This window comes from Crocuta crocuta, unplaced genomic scaffold (genome assembly GCF_008692635.1).
Source record: "Crocuta crocuta isolate KB4526 unplaced genomic scaffold, BGI_CrCroc_1.0 scaffold342, whole genome shotgun sequence".
NCBI lineage: Eukaryota > Metazoa > Chordata > Mammalia > Carnivora > Hyaenidae > Crocuta > Crocuta crocuta.
Window position 1 is genome coordinate 2721125 of NW_027532158.1, and position 7843 is coordinate 2728967.

At 34.9% G+C, this 7843-nt stretch overlaps 1 pseudogene; it reads right to left on the bottom strand.

Moving 5' to 3' along the window:
- Positions 1-1282: 1282 nt before the first annotated feature.
- On the bottom strand, positions 1283-7571 carry LOC144241786 (uncharacterized; annotated as a pseudogene).
- Positions 7572-7843: the final 272 nt, after the last annotated feature.

Genomic DNA, 7843 nt, shown 5'->3' on the forward strand with positions numbered 1-7843 from the left:
TTTTTTCAAGTTGTACAAAATATTTTGCTATTATATAAAATGAGTCTTCAGATTTCTAGCCTGTAGTGTCTTTTCCTTGTTGTGTGTGTGTGTGTGTGTGTGTGTGTGTGTGTGTGTGTGTGTAAGTAAAAAGATTCATTGAAATTTATCAATGACAAGCAGACATAAAACTCAAAGTTTGGCTCTTCTGAGGAGGAGGAGAAAAACCAGTACAGATGTTCTTTTACACAGATGAAAAACAGGCTGGGAAATAGCATGCCACTTCTAACGCAATCCAGAAGAGGGACATGAAAGCAAACCTGTACATTCACTGGGAGTTTGCAGTCATTTTTGACTTACACTAGGTAAGCATATACAATGTGGGCTTAGTTTTTCCATGCTCAGGTATATGAAAACAACAGCAGGAGCAAAACCCCAGCTGACATGCAGTAACATCTCCTGCATTTAGGTCTGTGAAAATTGTCCACGTACAGAAATACATGTGGAAGAATTCTCTTGTCATTTTATAAGACAAAGTGTTCTAATATTTTACAGAACAAGATAGGGTAGATTTGTTTTCTTTTTAAAAAACCTTTTAAAGAGGTTGAAGTTTAGGACTCGGTTTGTCTCTTTTAATTATAATTACCAAATCATTTTTACTTATAACTCCTAAGTCTGTTGTTTTCAGCTGTCTGGCTCATAGCTCTGAAGAGCGATATCAGAGTCTTCCTCCTAGAGAAAAGCCCACCACCATCTGTGAAGAGGGAAGGAAATGCGAGATGGGGAATGTCCCCAGTCATTCCCCAAATATGTCTTTAGGTTGCTATTTATAAACCAGGGCATTGGATGCCTCTAGCAGGCCCAAGAAATGCAGAAATCACAGGAATCAGAAAAAGGGAAGACATGGGTGATCCTCAACCCTTTCTGGGCTTTGAGAAACCAAATGGAGGCCAGCCTTAAGTACCAGGAGGTGTAGGAGCCCTCTAAACCATCCTCTTTGAAAGTAGGGAACAAATGTTCACTTGGTATGCACTAAGCTATTGCAGTTCCAGGGACAAAACCAGACAGGAAAAGTAGGGGTAAAAATAGAGCAACAGTGAAAATAGTATTCTATCCGATCTCCTCTCTCACCCCTTCCCACCACAACCTCCCAGTACACTTCTCCCCTCTTTGTTCCCACAGCAATGTTACAATTGGAAAAACAAACAAACAAACAAATTAGTTTCAGAGAGTGGGATTTGGAGGGGGGATGGGTAAAAACAGTCAAATCACAAAAAGAAGTTTTCAAAAGAGGTTATTCTACTTAGTCATCATCTTCTCCTTCATCTGCAGGTTCTCATTTTTGCTTCTGACCCTTTTCTTCTTCACCACCAACATTGTCATTATCTTCATCATTGTTTACATCCTTATCATTGTAACTCCCTTCATCCTTTTTTCCTCCTTCCTCCTCTTCTTCAACCTCCTCATTTTCTACAACCTGACCATTTTCATCCTACACTTCTTCATCCTCATCTTCCTCATCTTCTCTAGGTCATCCACATAGTCCTCAGCATCTGAGTGGACACCTTGTCATCACACTTGCACTCATTAAGATATACCTGAGCTGCGGGAGGAGCTTGAACATGTTTTCTTGTCAATCCGGTTGGTTACCTCACAATTGAAAGGGTCTAAACTCTTGAGGTTTTCTAACTTTCTCAGTGGCCTCATTGTGCTGAGGTCTTTAATTTTGTTGCCACTTAAATTTAGATGTGTAAGGTTCGGACACTTTTCTGCCAAATACTTCCAGGCCCCCTGAGATTCTGTTATCATTTCATTCAAGCTTCTTAAGTTTAACCTTGATAAATTTTCGACTGCAGCAAGGCCTACATTGATTGTACTAAAGAACGACAGTTCTTAAAATTAATCTGTGAGGCCTTCCATTGTGCGTTCAATCAACTGGCGGTTGTTCAGGATATCAGAGGATGTCCTGTTCCATAGCTCTAAATGAATCCGTTTTTCCACCTCTGTCTTTCCTGCTCCTTCTGCAGAGGTTCCCACACCAGCAGAATTCAATCAGTCTGCTTCCAATCATTATGACAAAACCACATATTTTACATTTTTTTCCAGCAGCATTCCACTTTACAGCCTTAAAACAGACCCCAAATGTAATGACTAAATGAAAGAAAGTATATTTATTGCTCCCTCAATTAGGACTATTCCAGAGCATACTGCTAGGGGAATAATTCCCTACTTGTTCTTCCTCAAAGACTCAGTTTAATGGCATCTTTGTATCTTAAACATGTGGTTTCAGGGTTATCATTCATACCATTTAAATAAGCTAAGAGGGTTAAGAGTATGGAGGAATTCTCAGGGAAAATGTTATGGGCTTTACCTGAAAATGACACAAAATTTATTAGCATTTCATAGAGTAGCATGCAGTCACATGACCACACCTATCTACAGGAGAAGATGAGAAATCGAGTGCGTGAAGCTTTGAAGAATAGAATGGTTTTCATGGAAAGCTACCAGTTTTGTCAAAGGAAAATAGAAATTATAGTAACAAATTTGATCAGTGTTTCTAGGGTTATATATTGAGTGTGGCATTCTTGAGTGTTCAAGTAATATTGTGTTAATATTATAATGTATATGACTGTTTTTTCCAACTTAGGCTTTAATTAAGTTTCAAGTTAATGAATTCTGCAATATGCTGTTAGGTATCATATCTTGACTGTCACATTCAAATTTCTCTTGTGCATGAAATAGAGGGGAGGAAGTTGGAATATGCAGTGACAGACCCATAATGTAAATGTTACTATTTATTTTCAAACAAGATACAACTTCATCTTTTCCTTATTCCACATAATAAATCCCAAATGGACTAAGTACTTAAAGTAAAAATATTAAAGTTTTTACTAGAGAATATGGGTTAATAGTTTTGTAATCTTTGGGAAAATTCTGAGCATATGTGGAATTTGTACTAGACAAACATAAAATATATATATATATGTTAAAGATAAGTCAGTGAATATCATCATGTCTAACAAACAGTAGAAAAGGAGCACATAAAAATGAACAGAGTCTCAGAAACCTGTGAGACATCCTCAAGTATACTAACATATATAATGGAAGATACAAAAGAGAAGAGAAAGAAGAGAGCAGAATGGATATTTGATGAAATAATGGATACAGCTTCCCAAATTTGATGAAAAACATTAATCTACACATCCAAGAAACTTCATGAACTTCATAGAATATAAAATCAAAAGGATCCACACCTGGACACATCAAATCAAACTATCATAGCTAAAGGCAAGAAAAGAGGGAAAGCAGCTAAAGAAAAATAGCTTCTCAGTTACAATAAGTCTTTAATAAGATTTAACAATACTGCTGTCACCAGAGACGATGGGTTTTGGAAGATACTGGAATAACACATTCAAGTGGGGAAAGAGAAAGACAGTTAACTGAGAATTCTATATCCAGCAAAACTACCCATCAAAGACAAAATAGAAATTAAGACTTTCAGAGATAAAGCTGAGAGAATAATCATTAGCAGACCGACACTAAAAGATATACTAAAAGAAGTCCTTCAGACTGTAATGACATGACACTAGATGATAATTTAAATCCATACGGAGAAATAAAGAGCACCAATAAAATTAACTACATAGGTATATATAAAAGACCATACAAATGTATATTTTTAACTATTGTTATTTTATTTAAAAGCCAACCACATGAAAAACATGGTTATAACACTGTTAATTTATGATGTATAAAGATATAATTTGTACAACAAAAATAGAATAAGATAGGAATGGATGAAGATATAGTAAGCAAACTAATAATTTATTTATGTTAAAATCTGCAGTTGTTTATTTTAAGTTAAACGGTCATAGTAATCCACAGAGAAAATACTAAGAAAATACTTCAAAATATAAAACAAATTAAAATAATAATGATAAAATATCACAAAGAAGGCTATACTGTGGAAGTAGAGGAATAGAAAAGATATAAAACATATAAAAATGGCAAAATGTTAGACCTAAATACTATATAATCAGTAATTATGTTAAATATAAATGAACTAATCATTCCAAACAAAAGAGATTGGAAGAATAGATTAAAAAAATAATGATCAAATTATGCTGCCTAAAAAAGACATACTCTAGATTAAAAGATGCAAATAGACGGAAAGTGAATGAATGGGAAAAGATACCTCATACAAACAATACCTAAAAGTGAGTTGCAGTAGTTGCTAGACAAAACAGAATTTAAGAAAATTTTCTTAAATAAGAAAAATATTGATAGGTATAATAAAGGGCATTTTATAATAACATATACAAATATATATGCGCCTACCAAAAGAGGCCCAAAACATATGAAGAAGACACAAAAAAGGGGAGAAATAGACAAGTCAACAAGAGTATTTAGAGATTTCAACACTCAACTTCCCAATAAAATAAAAATAACAAGCTGCAATGATGTGAAAAAGTTAGAATTCCCCTATATTGCTGATCAGAAATCCAAAATGTTGCAGCTACTTTGTAAAACAGTTTGACAGTTCTTACAAGTATTAAAAAGAAAATTATCATATGACCTAACAATTCTACTTCCAGTTAGTTATTTGTATAATAAAATTTAAACACATATACACATAAAATTTGTTCATGAATGCTCATGATAGCATTATTCGTAATAGCCAAAAACAAACAAATAGAAACAACCTGAAGGTCCATCAATTGATGAATTTAAAAATATAATGTGACCTATCCATACAATGGAATATTATTTGGTCATCAAAAGGAACGTAGTAATGATAGATACTACTACATAGATAAACCTTGGAAAAATATGTTCATTGAAATAGACTAGATATAAATGATCATATATTACACTATTCTGTTTATATAAGTTGTATATGATAGGAAACTCCCTAGAGATAAAAATTAGATTTGTCTTTGCCAGGGACTGTGGAGAGGGTGAATGAAAAGTAACTGCTATTGGCTACAAAACTCTTTTGGGATGATATATTTTAAAATTACTGGTGGTAATTTTACAACTTTGAATATTTTAAAATCACTTGTTTGTACCCTTTAAAATGATTAACTTTATGTTATGTGAATTATATCTCAATAAAATTATTAAAAAAAGAAATTATACCCAAAGTATTACTTTTCTGCATGTATTTCATCTTGAATTTTTGTGCAAACCATGTTTTCCTTTTCTCTGAGCCTCATTATGCTCTCCCCTCCTTTCTCAGATTTCACTATCATTGTCCACTATTAGAATGCCTTCAACTCCCCCCTTTTTTTTTTCTTCCTTACACTAAAGCTCTAGACTGGCGAAGTCCAAATCCTATTTGCAGCCAGCTCTGCACAAACTCTGCACCTGCTCTTCCAGAGCCTAACACTTGTGCATACAAACACACAGGCATACTTCTTGAGATAACTTCAAATTCATGACCATAAACCTTAAATAGCTTTCAGTATTGTTCAGGAATTTTATTGTTTGCTAGGCAAATCTACCACTCAACCTCTGAGGAAATTCCCCTCCTATCTTCTTATGACTCAGATAATCTCCCTTTCTTCCTCACATTGTAATGAAGACCTTTCTTCTTATTTCACTAAGAAAATAGAAGCTAGCAAAGGAGAATTTATATGTGCTTTCACCCCCGAATCTGCCAAATTTCTTGTACCTGTATCCACGTACTCTCCCTTTCCTAGATATGATGGGTCAAATGTTAACACTCCTGTTTGCCCTGAATTCCTGTCTTTTCACTTAATTAAGGGACTTCCTGCCACATTTTTCTCCTTAACAATTTTTTCTCTCATTTGATTATTCTCAACTATTTACAAACATAGACTAACTACTACCTTACAAATGTTAAAGTTGTTACTAGATTCTAGACTCCCTTCAGCATTGGCCCCTTCCCTTATAGGAAAATTTACCCATCTTTCTGTAATTACATTTTAATTTCTACTCCATCATACTTTGTTGAATCCACTTCGATCAGGTAGTTGTTTTCTAAGCCAGTTGCTCCAGTAAAACTACCTTGTCAGGATTTCCAGTGATTCCCATATTGCCAAAGTTGGTGAGTTATTCAAAGTTATCAACTTTGTAGACTTGTAACCTGGATTTAACACAAGCTATTGCTCCTTCAGTCATTACTCTTTGCATTTGACCTTCTGAACACCTAGATCTCTGGTTTTTCTGTCCGCTTCACTGCCTCATCTCAACCTCCGCTGCTGTATCCTCCTGATCACTCAGACCTCTAAATAACTTAGTGTCTCAGGGTTCAGGTTTTAAATCTTGTATCTAATAATAGAAATCTGTAGACAATCTCATTTAGTTCCACGACTTTAAATAATATCTCCATTTGATGGCTACCTTAATTTCACTGCTATCCCCAAGCATTTCACCAAATTCCAGACTTCTATAACCTCCTGCCTGTTTGATCTTTCAGCTTGAATGTTTATAGGCATCTCAAACTTAACGTATTCTGAATCAAACTCTTGAATTTGAATTCTCTTCACCTCCCCCCAGTATGTTTTCTCCAAATATCTTCTCTCTTGTTGGATATCAACTCTATTATGTTATGTGTTCATCCCTGTATTGTAATTCTTCAGAGAAAGATCAAATTATGCTATATATTTTTTATGTATTTCTTTATTGCATTGTTACTATATAAATAATAATTAGATTATATACAGAGTTTACTTAGATATTATATATATGTATATATACGTATATATATACGTATATATGTATATGTATATATACGTATATATATATGACATATCTGTACAAAATAAGGAATTGGCTCGCAAGGTTATGGAAGCTGAGAAGTCCCCAGGTCTGCACTTGGCAGGCTGGAGACTGAGGAGAACCTATGGTATAAGCAGCAGTCAGAAAACTAGCAGTCTTGAGACCCAAGTGCTGACCTTTCAGTTGACGTCTGAGGATAGGAAATGGAACTCAGATCAAGCAGTCAGGCAGGAGTTCTTTCTTATTTAGCCATTTTGTTCAATTTATGTCTTCAATCAATTGGATGAGGACTACACGCATCAGTGAGGGCAACTGGCTTTACTCAAACTACTGATTTAAATGTTAACCTCATTCAGAAACAACCTCACAGACACAACCAGAATAATGTTGGACCAAACATCCAGGCAGCCCTTGGCTCAGTAGGGCAAACACATAAAATTGATCATCACAAAGGCTTTGTCATGGGATCTTATCTGATTCCTCTCTTTATATCACACCAAACATCCAGTCCATCAGCAAATTTTCTCAGCACTGTTTAAAATATTCTGGATATTCTGACTTCTCATAAATTCTACTAGAGAAGCTAAAGTCAAGCCACCTTCATTTTTTATTTGATTATGGCAATAGGCTTCTAGTTGATCTCTCTGTTTCCACTATCATTTTGTAGTTTCTTTTCACCACTGTCAGAATGCCAAGGTGGACTCTTGGTTACCTTTCTGAACACATTTCCTAACACTCTCCCAGCTACTCATTCTATTATAGCTCCATTGGCCTCCTTGCTGCATCTCGATATCATGCAGGACATCGGTGTTCACTAGTCCTCCCTTATCCATTGCTTTGCTTTCCATGGTTTCATTTACCCATGTTCAACTGTGGTCCAAAAGCAGATGTTCCTCCTGATGTGTTGTCAGAAGGTCAATAGTAGCCTAATGCTGTAACAATTCCCATGTCATTTACTTCCTCTCATTCCATCACAGACATTTTATCATCTCACACTGTTACAAAAAGGAAGGTGAGTGCAATACAATAAAATATTTTGAGAGAGCAACTCTCATGTAACTTTTATTACAATATATTGTTACATCTGTTCTATTTTATTAGTGGTTATTGTTAATGTCTT